General features: G+C 33.3%; 2 pseudogenes across 1 annotated transcript; both read left to right on the top strand.

The window, feature by feature from the left end:
* Positions 1–897: 897 nt before the first annotated feature.
* LOC114271074 (receptor-like kinase TMK4 pseudogene) lies at positions 898–2,177 on the top strand (annotated as a pseudogene).
* Positions 2,178–13,018: 10,841 nt separating this feature from the next.
* Positions 13,019–18,174, top strand: LOC114271075 (monocopper oxidase-like protein SKU5; annotated as a pseudogene). Its single transcript, XR_014366079.1, has 6 exons — positions 13,019–13,565; positions 13,844–13,953; positions 14,050–14,320; positions 14,419–14,557; positions 15,394–15,760; positions 17,976–18,174. The product of XR_014366079.1 is annotated as a monocopper oxidase-like protein SKU5 (transcript).
* The last annotated feature ends 385 nt before the right edge of the window (positions 18,175–18,559 follow it).

Below are 18,559 nucleotides of genomic sequence, written 5' to 3'. Positions count from 1 at the left end.
CCTCTTAAAAAACGTGAACATAATTTTTAATTTAAAATCTATATAATAAGGGGAAAGAATTTTTAAAAATATATAAACGTATGAGAGATACATTTTAATAGTTGAGATTAATTCTAAATTTATATCAATGGTTGAGATTATTAGATCTTCCGCCCAAGACTTCTCTCCCTAAGCATCATTGTCTTTCCCACTTACCCACGCCTGCCTTCCCACCTTCCCTTTCTATCTCTCTCCCTCTCCCTCTTTGTTCTTGAATACATCTCTCTTTCACAGATACACCTCTCCTCTCCCTCGCCGGAGACCCAAACTCGAACCCTCTATTCCTGTCTTCCTCCCTTCATCTCCCGCTCCTTCATCCCCCTTCCCCATTTTAGGCCTTTGTTTTGCAATAAACCCATACCTTCTTTGATTTAGTGAGAGGAGAGAAAGAGGAGGGCATCGTCATCTCGCCCCGCCGACGTCGACACCCTACCCCGCCATCCCCGACAAGAAGGTTCGAAATACATGAAGTAAAAGGTCGCAGTCCACCTGATGGCTTCTACTTCCTGTCAATTTTTTTTTTTTTTTTTTTTTTTTTTTTGCCCAGGAATCTGTGATGGTTTCGATGGCTTCTACTTCCTGTCAATTTTTTTTTTTTTTGTATCTCTCCATCTAAGATTCTAAGAATCTGTTGGGTTAAGATTCTAAGAATTTTATATGCATTCTGAATCTGTTAGGTTAATCTAAGAATTTTTTGAACTCTTAATCGTTAGGTGTTTGTTCCATTAGGTTCCATTGGGTTGTTTTATTTATTTATTTCCATGCTCTGTTTTTTTTTTTGGGGTGTTTGTTGTATTCAAAGTTAGATTTTTTTTGTAATGGAAAAGTATTTGATTGTAATGAAACTTAGAATCTGTTATGTTCAAAACATCTCCTAAATCCAAAAATATATTTTCAGCTCCCAAAACTCTCAAACCTGTTTTTGAGAACTTGTTTTTTATCACAAAATATATTACTGTAATATATTACTTGATCACAGTAATATATCCCAAAACTCTCAAGAGTTTGTAGTTGAATGATAACAATCTCACGGATTCAATTCCTGATATCTTGACAACTGTGCCTCAGCTTCAGGTTCTTGATGTGTCAAACAACAATCTTAGTGGACCAATACCGGTTTTTCAATCAACTGTGAAGTTTAGTTCCCCTGGTAATCTGTTTCTTGGGAAGAACATTACCACTGGAAGTGGAGGAAATGGTGGACCTTCTGGGTCTAGATCGAATTCGACCACACCCGGAGGAAGTCCTTCTGGGACATCAAATGGGTCTTCTTCTGTATCGGCAGGTATGATTGTTGGTGTAGTTATTGTTGTTGTGGTGTTTGTTGGGGTTATGTTGTTTCAAGTAATGACATCAGAGATTTGGGAGAGTCGATGGTTTTGAAAAAGGGTCAAAAATGGTTAAGTCTGCGATAGTGAGTGTTGCTAATGGGTAAGGTGGTGTCCCGAGTGACTTACAGAGTCAGAGTAGCGGTGATCATGGTGACATGCCCATCTTTAATGGTGGGAATGTTGCAATTTCGATCCAAGTACTTCGTCAAGTAACCGACAACTTTAGTGAAGAAAATGTGTTAGGCAGAGGAGGATTTGGAATTGTTTACAAAGGGGTATTGCATGATGGGACTATAATTGCTGTGAAGATGATGGAATCTGGGGCAATGGGTACCAAAGGAATGAATGAGTTTCAAGCTGAAATTGCAGTGTTAACAAAAGTTAGGCATAGACATTTGGTTGCTCTTCTAGGGTACTGTATCAAATGGCAATGAGAGACTTTTGGTATATGAGTACATGCCTCAAGGGACTTTGGCCCAGCATTTATTTGAGTGGCGCGAACTTGGGTACCCTCCTCTTACTTGGAAGCAGAGGGTGACAATAGCATTGGATATGGCTAGAGGGGTTGAGTATTTACATGGCTCAGCACAACAGAGCTTCATTCATAGAGATTTAAAACCATCTAACATTCTTCTTGGGGATGACATGAGAGCCAAGGTTGCCGATTTCGGTTTGGTAAAGAAACCATCTAACATTTTTCGGTTTGGTAAACATGCACCCGATGGAAAGTATTCTCTTGAGACCCGGTTGGCTGGAACGTTTGGGTATCTTGCACCTGAGTATGCTGGTAAATACATTCTTTTCTGATTCTTATTTCATCATCTTTATAAACATTTAAATTGGATATTGTGATTTTTATTTTTATGGTCAATCAAAAACTAGATGTTTTAATTGTTCCTCTCCATATAGATGCATCAACTGCTCTAGGCATGGTTGTCTTTTGATGAATTAATGCCTTAGTACTAGAATGTCTATTGCTGATTTTGTTTTAGCATTGCACTCAACTTTCAATTATGGAATTAAGACATCATACTTTGTGTCGGAAGTTATGTAAAGCACAAATAGAATTAGCACTCTATAGCTTTCCATCTATATAAACTACAGATCTCCGTATCTTATCTCTTATTTTTCTTACAATTTAGTGGGCATATAATCACATAGTGTTCTTAATACAATCACTAATAATATCTCACTTTGTTTAGTTTTAGTTTTTTGAAAACACTTTTCAGAGAATTTTATTTTTTTATTTTTCGTATTTTTTTTATTTTTACTAAATTTTTTTTAATATTTTAAGATTTTTTTTTAAATTTTTAGACACACCTAACATAAATACACTTAAAAATTATAATTTTTGTGAAAAAAAATCTTTAAAAAATTCACTAAATACCAAAAATACAAAAAAAAAAAATAAAAATTCAGAATATTTTTCGTATTTTTGCGTATTTATTAATTTTTTAAAATATTTTTTCACAAATATTTTACTTTTTAGATACATTTAAAAAATGCTTAAAATTTAAAAAATATTTATTAAAAATAAAAAACATAAAAAATAAAAAACTCAATTTTCAAAAAACTTAATTCAGAAAACTAAAATCAAACACACTGATTAATTTTTCTCTGAAAAATATGTCATTCGCATGATAGTTTATTGTTGGTATCATTATAAATTATTATATCAATCTCTTTATCTTTTTACATATTTTTTTTATAAATAATTAAAATAGTCAATTTTGGCACGGAGCCTCGGTTTTCACTTAAATGCTTTCGCTTTTTGCTTTCACCTTTCAATGGCATATTGGAGGAAAAATATGCATTATCATGATTTGTATGCAAAAGTCAAGTAGAAATTATTGGAAATTTTTTCACCACAAAATGATTATAATTTGATATTTTATTATTATTATTATTATTATTATTATTATTTTTTTTTTTTTGTTTTCTCATGATTTGGTATTTATTAGAAAACAAAAGCACTACGTAACGAATCCACATTGTTTTCATAAAAGTGGACCATATGCCCAAAAATTCATTTGTTTGGCAGTAATGTAATGCAAGAGTCAAAGTCGGTGGCCAAGCAGACTCAACCATGAATGTCTTAATTAATTGGGTACATAGATGGAAAGCTATTTTATTCTTGATTATTGATTAGATAAATGGTAGGGAAGAGTTGAGAGGGAACTGCATATAAACTACACATTATTAGCTGCCCCAGGGTTAAAGCAGAAATAATCTTCTTCACCGAAAAGCTTCCATTCCAAATTATGGTATAACTTGACATAATCCAACATTTGTTTAATAATGCGTCTAACTCGAAAACAATTTGGCAAAAAACCACTTCCATCGACCAAATGGAGTTTGTCAAAAGTAAAGCTACTAGAGTTCTATTAAGAGCACAAAGCAATTGTCAATTGGTTTTACACTAAATTCCAATACATGTCACAGTCAATAACTACCCAACAGTAGCATGTGCTTCCTTCCAGGGCCTAATCAACAAAACCTCTCAGCACCACGAAATCAATTATTAGCTGGCACAAACAGGAGAGAGAGAGAGAGAGAGAGAGAGAGAGAGAGATAGATATCAATAAATGGTAAATCAAGTGCATACCTCAGGAGCCATGTAACCAAGGGTTCTAGTTTCACCAGTTATGATTTATTTTCATTTTATATTGTTAGGTATGAGTTTTCCAGAATTCTCTCTAATGCGCTGTTAATAGGTTATTTCTGCTTTCCTCCCTTTTTGATCTCATTGATGATTGACATTTTATCCTTTTGATTGCCTAATGACTTGGTGATTAGGATTTATTGATTTTGATTGTATTGTGGTTTCAAAACTTATTTGTGCGTTAATTTGTGGTTGAGAAAATAATATTGTTCATTATTGATTTCTAATAGCGATTAGGTTCTACAGTTTTTTTTCACATATATGGGGTGTTGTTTATTTTTTATTTTTTATTTTTTTATTTGGGTAACAAGAAGAATTATGTTACAATTGGGAAATTATTGATTGTATTGATACTGATGTTATTTAGACTCTTCCCATTGTTATTTTTATGTCCTAAAATGCTTAACAAAGCCAAGATAGTTAGGTTTGTGTGAATGCATTTAACAGAGGGATAGCATTGAAACTTCTTAATATATTGAACGTTGAAAATTCTTAATATATTGAAAGTCAAGTTACTTATGTGTTTATGGGATATTTATGTGTTTGTTTGATTTGGAAAACAAGAAGAATTATATTAAAATTGGGAAATTATTGGTGAAATTGATACTGATGATATTTACACTTACTAACAGAGTATGTACACCCACCTTCCATTGTTGTTTGGGATGTCCCAAAATAGTTAACCATCTTGAAGAGCCAAGAAACTAATACTGCTACCATCATTTTGTTAAGTTTGAATGCATTTAATAGATGGACAACTTTGAAAATTCTTATGGGTGGAAAATTGAATTTAGGAAGGTGAGTAATCATTTAGTTTGTTGATCTGACATCACAGTAATTTATAATCTGCAAGATATTTGAGAAATTATTGAGAAGAGTTAGAATTCCACAGAGAAACTGATGGATTCGCAAAAATTCTGATTTATATCGCTTGGGAGAACAGGAAAGTAGGTACTTGCAATTTGTACATGTTTGAAATGATTTGGCAATTCTAGACATAAGAGAGAATTTTTTATGATGGAGATTAATTTAGCTGATTAAATCTCTTACCGTTGATTGGAAAATTAGTACATTATTGAATTAAAATTGGCGTATTCTAAGCTAACATCAAAAATTTATGTATTTGTGTGCAATGAAAAACAAATAGTTGATGAATAACATAGAATGGATGAACATTCAAATCTGATGCATTGCATTTAAAAAATTGTCCCATGTTCCTGTCACAGAAATCGAATTTTGATGGATAAAGAAAATTCATGTATTATGTAAAGCGTGAATTTGTGGTTGAAAAAACAATATTGTTCCTTATTGATTTCTAATAGCGGTTAGGTTCTACAATTTTTTTTCACATATATGAGATATTGTTTTTTTTTATTTATGATTTTTTTATTTGGGTAACAAGAAGAATTATGTTAAAATTGGGAAATTATTGATTGTATTGATATTGATGTTATTTAGACTCTTACCATTGTTATTTTGATGTCCTAAAATGCTTAACAAAGCCAAGATAGTTAGGTTTGTGTGAATGCATTTAACAGAGGGACAACGTTAAAACTTCTTAATATATTGAATTTTGAAACTTCTTAATATATTCAAAGTCAAGTTGCTTATGTGTTTATGGGATATTTATGTGTTTCTTTGATTTGGAAAATAAGAAAAATTAAGTGAATTGCATAGTATAGCATATTGCTCCGTGCACCAGTTCATTTTTACACTGCTATAGCCCCATGAATAGAGCTTCAAGCCCATGACCCTCGCTTTGAAAGGCTGGGTCTCTGCCAACTGTTATTATACCCAGTGTGTTACTGTTACCCTTCAATTACTATGCATTTGTCTACACCATTAATATTTATTGTATACAGTTTTTATTTATTTATTTTGATTATTATTATTATTATTATTTTTATGGTTAATTGATGGAATGCTTTCAATATATTTCAAGGAGGAATTTAAGGATGAGGAGATGGTTGATGTGAGGTCGTTACACATCCGAAACTTTCTCTGAAGTTGAGTTTGTTGATTATAACTGTTAGGATACTCATATCCAGCAATTGTTTGAAGAAAAAAGATTATAACTGTTCAGGTATTTGTTAAAATAAAGGGAAATACTGGATTAATGTTTTGGTCATTCGTATGTGTCTGATCTAACTTATCTTTAGCTCCTTGAATATTGTTTGGTTGGCGATCTCCAATCACAGTGAGATTTGAAATTGCAGTTGAAGTGCTGCCTCTTTTGTTTTCAACGGCCAACTTTTGTTTTAAGCTTCTGCTATATTACATAAGGATTTTGAAGCTGTCTTCTTTAATTGAAATTCATTGATTACCTAGGGACCTGTCTTAAAAAGAGATGTAATCCTAGATTTAATAGTAAACCACTTGATTATCTTTTCGTCTATTGTTATTGGTCGGTTTCCAGACAAAAGAAATTTAAAAACTATGCCAATATACTGTAAGAATGTGATGGATCGCAGCCTTCTAAATCTCCATTCTCTAATTTTCACAAAATCTTAAAAAAAGGTAAATTATAAACATGCCCCTGATGTTTGTAAAATATTCTCACTCTCTCTATGGGAGCTTGCATTTTAAGATTAGTATCCAAAGTTTGGTAATGAGGAGCGGTGTTGCCTTTGAGTCAAACTTGGTTCTAGATCATGACACAATGCAATTATACAATTGGATTTGTTATTTTTATAACTGTATTTTAATCTTAATATTATTTACATACGCTAGTACATTTATATTTTTGATGTTATCATATTAACGGAAGAAGCAAAAGAAATCGTGTTTTTTGTATTATATTTTTTAAATTCAAAAGGTCAAAATTTTAAGCAATTGACAAAAAAATATTGTCACATTGATCAATTAAGTAATAGAAGTTTAAGTATAAAAGGGTGAGCGTATATTACTAACAGAATTTTTTAAAAGAAAATATATGTTGCAAATCAACTTTTATCGACATAAAAAGTAAAAAATAACATAAAAAACATATAAATAAATAAGTTTTCTTATATTCATGTTGAATTATAGAAGAGAACACTTTAAAGGTAATATAATGGATACTAGTTGTGAGAAACTCAAATCAATAATTTTTCTGGTTATATTTTGAACAAATTGTTAAATTTAATATTTTGAACCTCGTGTTTCATTGTTATAAAAAGTATGGATTGTGCAACCATTTAATTTTTTTTGGAACTTATAAAGAGCAAAATTTAAAAATAATTAATAACTAATATTACTATATAAATGAGGTTTTTAAAATCATGAAGTGTTGATCACCCCCTCTTACCTCGCTTTGGCCCCATTTGTTTTGGGTTATAGGGAGGAGACTAGAATTCATAGTAAGGTAGAACCCACTAATATCATATTTGTTTTGAGAGATAGGGGAATTCGTAATCCCCTCCGGACTACGAATCCCCTTGGGGAGGGGATTAGAATAGGCCCATGGGACTTGGTATTAGAAATTAGTCCGCTGAACTTTTTTATTTTTTTTTATTTTTTACATGTTGGGTATTTTTTTTAAACATTAATGTTTAATTTTTTGTATTTTTTGTCAAGTAAAAATTATTGTTTTATTTGTTTTATTTTTTTGGAATTTTTTTAATTTATTTTTTACTTTTTACATGTTGAACATTTTTTTTTGAACATTAATGTTTAATGTTTTTGTATTTTTTATTTATTTATTTAATATCAAAATAATTTAATAATCCCTACACCAACAATTATCATCAAAACAAACACAATTTTACTTAATCCCCTCACTATCAATCCCCTCCATTCTACTTCTAAAAACAAACAAGGCCTTTAGGTCCATTGTTGTGTATAACAAACCAGTCTAGGGCCTTGTTTGTTTGGAGAGTTAGAGGGGGATTAGGATTAGTAATGAGATGAGACCCACTAACATTGTGTTTGTTTTGAAAGATGGGGAGAGGATTGATAGTGAGCTCCGGATTATGAATCCCCTTAGGGAAGGGATTCAGATTGGCCTTCAAAACTTAGTATTAGAAAAATAGTCCGCCGGACTTGAAATTTTTTATTTTTTATTTTTTTATTTTTTTACATTTTGGGATTTTTTTTTTGAACATTAATGTTTAATTTTTTGTATTTTTTGTTAAGTAAAAATCATTATTTTATTTGTTTTATTTTTTCTGGAAATTTTTTATTTTAAATTTTTTATTTTTACATGTTGGACATTTTTTTTAAACATTAATGTTTAATGTTATTGTATTTTTTTTATTTTTTTTATTATTTTATATAAAAATAATTTAACAATTCCTACATTAACAACTATCATCAAAAAGCACAAATTTACTTAATCCCTTCACTATTAATTCCCTCGTTATAAATCTTCTTCATTCTACCTCTGAAAACAAACGGGCCTAGTAGATGAAACCAAAGAACACTTCTCATCCTCCATAACCTGTATCTCTATGTTCAATAGTTTGGCTCAATCAGTTGGGCCCCTTGAGGCATGGGCCCAAACTCACATTCCCTACATGGTTATTGTAGAAGAAAATAGGGAAAATTATCCACATGTCCTATTTGAAATATGTGTACGCTATTTAATTTAACAATTTTTTGAGTAGACCAAAAAATCTTACTTTTCCTCTCTCTCTCTCTCTCTTTGCTTTTTGCCTCACTCTTTAAGTTGTCCTCTCTCTCTTTTTTTTCTGCATTTTTCTCTCATCTTCTTTGTCATGGACGACGACCGGTGATCACGCCATTTTTATTTTCTTTCTCTTTCTAATATATAGTTACAGGTGACCGACGACCACCATTGATTGGGATTCACCGGTAATCACCAACCATTGAAATCAACTCGTGACTTCACCCTTACTGACGGCGAAGAAGATATATTTCCAACGAAGAAGATAAGTAGATCTACTTAGATCTGATGTAGATCTACATCAGATCTGAGTAAATCTACATCAGATTTGGCTAGATCTAAACAAAAAATAATTGCCGGAGTACAATCCACTCTCTATATTCGCCTTTCTCTTTCGATCTCTTATATTTTTTTTATATATTTTCTCTGCTATACACTTCTCTTTTTCTGTTCTAATGGAGAAAATTTTCAAATTCTGAACAAGTAGTTTTCGAGTTTTAGTTTCAGGCGGTGAAAACTGTAAAATTTTGCAATTTCAAATTTTTTTGGTGCTGGAATAAATCATGGTATAAAATTGTAAAATTTTACAGTTTCATAACATTCTTTAGAACTATAAAATTTTACAGTTTCATAACATGTTTTTCAGTTTGATTAAAAAATAGTATATGTTTTTCTCATTGTTGCTGTTTTTTGTCGTTTCACTTTTTTTTCCTTTTAGTTTATCAATATTTAGCACATTTTACTATGTTTTTTCGCTCTAATTTCTCCATTTATTCTCTTTTTTTTTTTTTGGCAATATTCTAGACATTCCGGTGAGTCTTTAGTGATATTCTTAACGTCCAGTGAACGTTCTGAACATTCCGGCGACTTCCATTAACGTTCTTAACACTCTGGTGAACTTCTGGTGAAACTTCGGCGGCTTCTCGGCGATACTCCGGCGACTTCCCGGTAATGTTGAACATTCCGACAAATCTCCGGCGACTGTTTGACGGAAGTCCGACGGTAGTAAGATGTAACAATGTCTGTAAAAATTTTTTAAAAAAAAATAGAATTTTTTGGTAACAATTAAAAATGTATAGGACTAATTAGTGCAAGTGTTTTGTTTGAGGATTAACTGGGTCTTGAACTTAGGCCTCGTTTGGGAACAGGCTAATTTAGTAACTTTTTGGCTATTTGGCTAAAAAGGTAGGTAAAAAAAACTTGTATGTTTGGGATGACTTTTTGGCTAATTACGAAAAGATGTGCAAAAAGTAGAGAGAAAATAGAATCTTTGACTTTTTGGTATGGGTTGTTAACTTTTTGGCTAATTTAGTAACTTTTTGGCTAATTGACTAAAATAGCCTCTTGCCAAACGAGGCCTTAGTATATGGGACTTATGAGTAAGTTCCCCAAGAAAATAAGGGGTAGAAAGAGCAATGTAAGGGACTAAAAAAAATTATTAAAATTTTTATACAATATAGTTGTTTTACGTATGATTTATAACTTAATTATTTTTATTAGACTTATTTATTTTGATAATTTATTTAATTATATTTTAATTTATTTGAAAGAGAAAAATAGAATCTAAAATTTATTTTGATGATTTATTTAATTATATTTTAATTTATTTGAAAAAGAAAAATAGAATCAAAATTTATTTTGATGATTTATTTGAAAAAAAAAATAGAATCAAAATTTATTTTGTCCCATTATTTCTCACCTAAACCTTTATCCTAAATGTTGTTAGAATGTATTTAATATTTGATTAAATCAGGAGTTCAAACAGCCCAAAATAAATGTTCAAACAGCCCAACATAACAGTAGGCCAAGAGGTTTAAAAGGTTCAAGTGAAAGATATTCAAATTTGTAATGATGGAGTTAAAGATATTCAAATTAGTAATAATGGAGTTTAACGGCTATAAATTCAAATGAATATAACGGCTATAAATTGCTATAAGTTTCATTATATATACCAAAGCCTCTAATGTAAACAAATTACAAAAAAAAATCAGAAAATATTCTTTGATCTATAATCACTCACATCTATTCTCTGAGAAGTGTTCTTCAATTTTTGTTTACATCCTCTCTCAGAAATTATATATTGAGCGTTATAGCATTAAGCTCATCTTTCCTGTGTGAGGTTTATAGAAAAACCAGAGCTTCATTTTTATATCTATCTTTAAGAGATAATTATTGTCGCTTTCTGTGAAAGCAAAAACACCTTTTTTTCAACCTTGTAAGAGTGTGTAGTACACAGTGTTCTTGACTTAGAAAGTTTGTGTAAAATCTGTGGAGGATTGCTCCATCTGTGAAAAGGTTGCTAGCACCCTGTGAAGCTAGAAGATAGTGAAAAATCTCAAGTGAAGCTTAAAGAGTGGATGTAGGCTTGGTTGAAGCCGACCCACTATAAATCTATTTGTTTCCTCTTTCCTAATCTCTTTACTTTCCTACTACTGCTATATCTATCTAATATTCATGTGCTAATCATTTGATTTACCATATATGTTAGTTATACTTCATTGTTATTTTGCTTGATCATTTATTGCTAAGTTCATCATTGTGCTTGTTAATAATTTGTTGTACTAGTAGTTAATTTTATTAGGGTATTATTAATTTTAATTTGTAGAAACCTAATTCACCCCCTCTCTTAGGTTGCTTTTTGGGTAACAATTGGTATCAGAGCCTGTGCTCTTGTTTAGATTTAACAATCTTGAGTTTTTTATCCATAGCAACCATGTATTCTACTTACTCTGCTGTAGGACAAGCTAGCAATAGGCCACCTCTCTTTGATGGTAGTAATTACATTCATTGGAAAGAAAAAATGACTTTGTATCTTCAAGCTACCAATTATGCTTTGTGGCTCATTATCACTAAAGATCCTAAAATCCCTACCAAGGTAGTAGACCATATCAGTGTGCCTAAACTTCAGGATGAATTTGATGAGCGTGATTATAAACTCCTTCAAGCTAATGCTAAAGCCAAGCTTATTCTTGTGTGTGGACTAAATGCAAATGAGTACAATAAAATTTCTGGGTGTATTACTGCTAAAGAGATTTGGGATAAACTTGAAATCACCTATGAAGGAACTAGCCAAATAAAAGAGTCTCGGATTGATATGCTTATTCATGATTATGAACTCTTTACTATGGAATCATTTGAATATATTTCTGAGATGTTTTATAAATTTACCAATATTATTAATGCTCTAAAATCTCTTAGTAAATCTTATACTAATGATGAGTTTGTAAGAAAAATACTTAGGTCTTTGCTAAATGAATGGGAAGCTAAGGTTACAACTATCCAATAAGCAAAAGACTTGACAAAATTAGACATTGAAGAACTCCTAGGCTCAATCATGGCTCATGAACTTTCAATGATGGATGGCAGCAAAAAGGAAGCCATTTGGGGAGAAAATGATGGAGTAGCCAACCTGTGTCTCATGGCTCTTGGAGAAGAAGGATCTACTCAAGATGAGGTAATTTCTCATTATGTAGAACTTGAAAGTGCTTTCAATGAATTACATGACATATTTAGAAACATTTGTGTTAAGAATTCTAAATTAAAGAAATTAGTTACTTCTCTTTCAAATGATGTGGGTGTTTTAAAAATGGAAAATGCTACTTTGAAAAATGACTTTACGTCTATGAGAAAAACATTTTGAAAAACAATATTGAGGATTTAAACAAAACTCTTGAAAATTTTGTAAAAGGAAAACAAAACCTCAACAAGTTTCTTGGAAATAAAAGATGTGTTTTTGACAAAGTAGTCATTGGTTTTGATCCTCCTAAACCTTTTATGAGATTAAATGTTCCTGAGACTAATCCCCATGGACCCAAGAAAGTATGGGTACCAAGAAAGAAATCAAGATATTTTGTAGGTGGAATCTCAAAGAACACCAAGGACTTCGAGAGGAAATGCACAACAAGAGTGTTCAATCTAAAGAGCAAAATCAGCTCCTATAAGAAGAAGAATGATGAAATGAAAATCACCAAGATGAATAATAGAGGTGATGTATATGGGTGAAGACACTACAAGAAAAGTCCTTATAAAACACGAAACCTTTTGCGATGACGGATTTCCCGTCGCAAAAAATAATCTTTTGCGACAGCAATTTAAACCATCGCAAATAAATAGCTTTTACGATGGTAGTTACCCCGTCGCTAATAAACATACACGAAAAGGTGTGATAAATACGGAAGTATTTGCAACGCATTGTGCACCGTTGCAAATTTTTTTTTTTTTGAGACGGGAGAAATTTGCTGTTGCAAATAATGGACAATTTGTGACGGCAAATGTCCGTCGCAAAAAAACCCTTATTAAAACGGCGTCGTTTTACCTATTGTTATTTATCATTTGTGACGGTTTAAATATACCGTCACAAAAAGTAATGAAATTTTTTTGTCCCGCTTCTCCCATTGTTTGGCACTCGGTCATTTTGATCCAAAATCCCTAAAACTTTGAAACAAGATCTTTTCCCCCAAAATCCCCAAACAAGCTTGAGTGTTCACTGGCGATTTCTCTCTCGACGAGCGACGACGGCGAGCAATGTCAATCACTCTCGACGACGACTAGCGGTGGTGCGGCGTCTCTATCTTTCTCTCGCGCGAGCTCAGTCAATCTCAAGCGCTCCTCTCTCACTCACTCAACGAGTGACGCCTGTATGCTGTATCTCTCTCTCTCTCTCTCTCTCCAAACACTCCTCACACAGACTGTTTCTTGTCTCTCCTCTGCTGTTTCTCTTCTTTTCTTTGCTTTCTGAGAATGTATAACATAGAAAAGCTAAAAAAAATTAGCTCTTTATCTTCAAAACATGGCTTCCCATAGCGTTGTTTCACTGTTCTTCATCTACATTCCTTTGTTCTCGAGCCTCTGTTTAGCTGACGATCCATTTGTTAGCTACGAATTTGTGCTCTCTTACATCACAGTTTCTCCTTTGGGTGTTTCCCAACAGGTATGTTTGAGATCTCTTTCTCACTCTATTTTCTCTCGAATGTACTCTGTTCCTCTTTCCATCTGGGTTTTCTGAAATTTCACAAACAGTTGGTGGGTTAGTTTTTGTTTTCAAAATTTTGAGTCTTTAGTCTCAGATCTGCAAAATATGCTTAGTTTTTGAAGTTACAATGATATAGTATAGTGAGCTTAGGGATTTTCCTGAGCTGCATTGTGATGAAATTCAAGAGCTACTAGGGTTTTAGTGATTTTCATGAACTGCATTGTTTTGAATTGCAGGTTATTGCTATTAATGGTCATTTTCCAGGGCCTATCATTAATGTGACTACTAACAACAATGTAGTTGTCAATGTGAGGAACAAATTAGATGAGGACCTTCTCATGACTTGGTATGATTTACAGTAGTTTTTTTATTTATTAATTTGATTTGGGTTTTGGATCTATGATGGTAATTTAGGATTTAAAAAATCAATGGTTGTGAACAGGGCTGGTATTCAACAGAAGAGAAGTTCTTGGCAAGATGGGGTACTCGGCACGAACTGTCCGATTCCTCCAAAGTGGAATTAGACTTACCAATTCCAAGTGAAGGATCAAATCGAGAGTTTCTTTTACTTCCCATCGCTCAATTTTCAAAGGGCATCTGGAGGTTATGGTGGTTTTATTATTAACAATAGGGATATAATTTCAATTCCTTTTGCAACCCCAGATGGGGATATCACGATTTTGATTGGTGATTGGTACACTCGAAACCACACGGTTAGTGTTTGATAAATTGTCTAAATCGACATTTTAGGTGTGTATTGAAGCTTAGCATGCAATGTGTCTTGTGGTTGATCTTGTTTTGGTATATATAGGCTTTGAGGAGAGAACTTAATGGAGGGAAAAATCTTGGGATGCCGGATGGTGTTCTTATCAATGGGAAAGGCCCCTATAGATATAACACTACACTTGTTCCTGACGGCATTGACTATGAAACAATTGATGTTCACCCTGGTGAGTATTTCAGAGACACTGTTTTTGAAGAATCTGCTATAACTTATACGTTTATCATCAAATCAATTAGTCTATAAGTCATATGCGTTCAGGAACTTTGTTGATTTAGAAGTTGGAACAGATTTGTTCTTGTTGGATTCTCTGAATGAGCTGTGCCCTTGTTCCTTTTATGCATTGAACCTACTTTTGAAGCAACTTATACCATATGGCTTTTTGACCTTCCAGTTTTGGCTAGGATGGGCCTGCTTGTCTCTTCTAATTATTTTAACTATTTATTTGTTATTTTCGGTGAATTACCGTATTTGATGGTATTAGTGTTAAACACACACTAAACTCATGGTAGCACTAATACCATCATCAGATTGTGATTGAAATAGGGCATTATTTAAGAAAACATGTTCTTTCATTGTGTCTTAGGACTTGGGACTTGGCTTCAGCAATGGAGTGTACTTCTTTGATGTGATATAAATCACATTAACAAAAGTAACAAGTTAGGTGTTAGGATGTGCATCAGCATTGCACTTCTTCCTTATATATATATATATATATTATTCATTTATTATTTTTGTGAAAAATTGAGGACATGCATATTTTAGGGGTTATAATTCACCCTTACAGTTGAATAATTTACCCATACACTCACATGCAACATGCCACTGCATGATAGTTAGGAACTATACATCCCAGGAGAACTTTTTGGTCAAGCATTGAAACATAACATTTCTTTTTGGTAGGTATATTGTACATGTCAATGCTTGTGAAAGTTGTTTTTCTTTCTTACATTGTTTCCTTAAATTTTTTTAGCCTCTGATTGTTTATATTATAATGTTGGCCAGGCAAAACATATTGCATTCATGTACACAATGTTGGTGTGTCAACAAGTTTGAATTTAAGAATTCAGAACCATAACCTGCTTTTAGCGGAAACAGAGGGATCATATACAGTGCAACAAAATTACACTAGCTTAGATATTCATGTTGGACAGTCTTATTCTTTCTTGGTAACCATGGATCAGAACGCAAGTTCTGATTACTACATTGTAGCAAGCGCTAGGTTTGTGAATGAATCGCTCTGGCAAAGAGTTACTGGTGTTGGTATCTTGCACTATTCAAATTCGAAAGGGAAGGCATCTGGTCCCCTTCCGGACCCATCAAATGATCAATACGACAAAACCTTCTCAATGAACCAGGCTAGATCCATCAGGTTTGTTTGCAATTTTTTGGATTCATTGGCACATTATTTATGTGAATATAAATTATATCATACATAGGAGGTTTTATGTTTTCTGTTCTTAGTAGTGATTAAGAACCACTTGTCCTTTAGACTGGTGAGCTTATAGAGAGGCTTGATCTAGATATTCCATCAGTTGTAAAAAAAAGCAGAACCTTTGAACCTTTGAAATGTTTTAAAAAATATTTTCCTTTTAAATATATGTAAATTATTTGAATTTAAAAAGTAAAAAAAAAAATTATTTAATATATTTAAAAACTAAGAATAACTAAATAAAAAAAAAACTCAAAAACATTATTTTAAGGCTCGTTCAATTTTGGTGAGTTGCTCACAAGCGCTCTATTAGCTACATATTTTGCCGAATATTTGAATTTGCATTTTTTAGCAAATTTAGTTTTAGCTGCATATTAATGTTCTTACATTAATATCTTGGAGAGATCAACAGTTATATCCATCTTTGACATGAAACTTGGCACACACGACCGCCTAGGCACGAGAGACTTGTGGGAGAAGACGGGACTCCAATCGGGTTCCCAGTTTGGGAGTTAGAGCCGGATTTCACTCTAGGCAAATTAGTTTATTAAGAAACTTGAATTCGAGATGTTGACGCCCCAAAATCACCAAACGGCGTCGTTTTAGCACGAAACTTGGCACACACGATCGTCTAGGCACGAAAGACTTGTGAGAGAAGACGGGACTCTAATCAGGTTTTCGGTTTGGGAGTTAGAGCTGAATTTCACTCTTTAGAGCTGAATTTCACTCTAGGCAAACTAGTTCCTTAAGAAATTTGAAATGGAGGTGTTGACGCCTCAAAATCACCAAACAACGTCGGTTTAGCACGAAATTTGGTACACAAGACCGCCTAGGCACGAGAGACTTGTGGGAGAAGATGGGACTCTAATTGGGTTCTCAGTTTGGGAGTTAGAGCCGGATTTCACTCTAGGCAAACTAGTTCCTTAAGAAACTTGAATTCGAGGTATTGACGCCCCAAAATCACCAAACGGCGTCGGTTTAGCATGAAACTTGGCATACATGACCGCGTAGGCACGAGAGACTTGTGGGAGAAGACGGGACTCCAATCGAGTTCCCGGTTTGGGAGTTAGAGTTGGATTTCACTCTAGGCAAATTAGTTCCTTAAAAAACTTGAATTCGAGGTGTTGACGCCCCAAAATCACCAAACGGCCTCGGTTTAGCACGAAACTTGGCATATACGATCGTCTAGGCACGAAAGACTTGTGGGAAAAGACGGGACTCCAATCGGGTTCTCAGTTTGGGAGTTAGAGCCGAATTTCACTCTAGGCAAATTAGTTCCTTAAGAAATTTGAAATAGAGGTGTTGACGCCTCAAAATCACCAAACGGCGTCGATTTAGCACGAAACTTGGCACACACGACCGCTAAGGCACGAGAAACTTGTGGGAGAAGACGGGACTCCAATTGGGTTCTCAGTTTGGGAGTTAGAGTCGGATTTCACTCTAGGCAAACTAGTTTCTTAAGAAACTAGTTTCTTAAGAAACTTGAATTCGAGGTGTTGACGCCCCAAAATTACTAAACGGCATCGGTTTAGCACGAAACTTGGCACACACGACCGCCTAGGCACGAGAGACTTGTGGCAGAAGACGGGACTCCAATCGAGTTCCCGGTTTGAGAGTTAGAGCCAGATTTCAATTTAGGCAAACTAGTTCCTTAAGAAATTTGAATTAGAGGTGTTGCCGCCCCAAAATTTCCAAACGGCTTCGGTTTAGCATGAAACTTGGCACACACGACCGCCTAGGCACGAGAGACTTGTGGGAGAAGACGGGACTCCAATCGGGTTCTCGGTTTGGGAGTTAGAGTTGGATTTCCGTCTAGCCAAACTAGTTCCTTAAGAAATTTGAATTGGAGGTGTTGACACTTCAAAATCTCCAAACAGCGTCGGTTTAGCATGAAACTTGGCACACACGACCGCCTAGGCACGAGATACTTGTGGAAGAAGACAGGACTCCAATCGGGTTCCCTGTTTGGGAGTTAGAGTCGGATTTTCGTCTAGCCAAAATTATTTACTTAATTATCTTTGTAATTATGTAGTAGTTAATTTATTATGTTTTTTTGTAATTAAAATATTAACACGTAATTATATTGCCATTAATAATTTTTATTTTTTGTTTTTAGATATTTCCTGAGTAGCAGTTTGCTTCTTGTGGAATACAGGCGTGTGAAGATTGCGATTTACTTTTGTTTTTGCTATCCACGGAAGAATCATGAGGGAAACTTTTGTTTTTGGTTTACGTTACTTTGAATTGTGAACAACATTATGTATTTAAATATTGTGTATGTATTATGCATTTTTATGTAGTGGGATAATTTTGCTAATGCGTTGTAATGAATGAATGCAAGAATATTTGTATTATGGATGAATTGTTATTTTTATATTAGAATTTTTATATTATTATATAATTATTGGTTTTTTTTTTAATTATTTTTCATTTAATACAGGTAATTTTTATATTTTTAATAATTTTATTGCATAAATATATATATATATATTTTTTGAGACGGCACCACATTGCCGTCGCAACTGATATTGGCAGAGTTGAGACAAAAGTTTTTGCGACGGTACTCTTTGCCGCCGCAAATAATCTTTAGCGTCGGTGCATAGTGCCATCTCAAAAAATCTCGTCGCAATAAAAATTCTTTGGCGACGGCAAATAACACCTTTAGCGACGACAACATAGTGTCGTCTAAAAAAATCTCAGATTTTTTCATATTAATGGCGACGAAAAAATGCCGCCGCA

Source organism: Camellia sinensis, chromosome 4, assembly GCF_055761805.1.
Source record: "Camellia sinensis isolate YWXY chromosome 4, ASM5576180v1, whole genome shotgun sequence".
In the NCBI taxonomy this organism is placed as follows: Eukaryota; Viridiplantae; Streptophyta; class Magnoliopsida; order Ericales; family Theaceae; genus Camellia; species Camellia sinensis.
Note: the sequence above shows the minus strand (reverse complement) of the source record. Positions and strands in the feature narration are given on the sequence as shown.